The 616-nt window shown below is 38.8% G+C and overlaps 1 protein-coding gene across 10 annotated transcripts in view; it reads left to right on the forward strand.

The window, feature by feature from the left end:
* The window catches only part of LOC106875793 (uncharacterized), a 605848-nt gene that overhangs the window by 1057 nt on the left and 604175 nt on the right, over positions 1-616 (forward strand). The window lies entirely within an intron of this gene.

The following is a 616-nucleotide window of genomic DNA, read 5'->3' on the forward strand; positions in this document are numbered from 1 at the left end:
CCCCTCCTCCTCCTCCTCCTCCTCCTCCTCTTCATCATCATCATCATCATCATCATCATCATTGTCATTTTCATTGTCGTCGTCATCATCGTCATCGTCATCGTCGTCATCATCATCATCATCGCCATCATCATCGCCATCATCATCATCATCATCATCATCATCATCATCATCATCATCATCATCATCATCATCATCATCATCGTTTTAATGTTCACTTTTCCGTGCCTGCATGGGTTGGATGAAGCTTATTGAGGAATATTTTCTACGGCTGGATGCCCTTCCCCTTGCCAACCCTTGCTTGTTTCTAAGCATGGTAATATTTCCCCTTGACCAGACATGCTTTCACAGAAAATTAGAAATGAATGACACTGCTTGTCTGACAGTAACACTCATTTACTTCTACCACATGGTGTTATGACAAGAAGCCACAAACATGCACGCACACACATGTATGGAAACTGAAAGAAGCCTATGCTGTATATCATACAGATATCTATATGCATATACATCCAAATCTCATCCTTACACATTACCTCATTAATGATAAGACATATCAAAAGTATATCATTTCCTTTTTAACTCTTTTGCTACCATATTTCTGTTTTATATATAT

Source organism: Octopus bimaculoides, chromosome 5 (genome assembly GCF_001194135.2).
Source record: "Octopus bimaculoides isolate UCB-OBI-ISO-001 chromosome 5, ASM119413v2, whole genome shotgun sequence".
In the NCBI taxonomy this organism is placed as follows: Eukaryota; Metazoa; Mollusca; class Cephalopoda; order Octopoda; family Octopodidae; genus Octopus; species Octopus bimaculoides.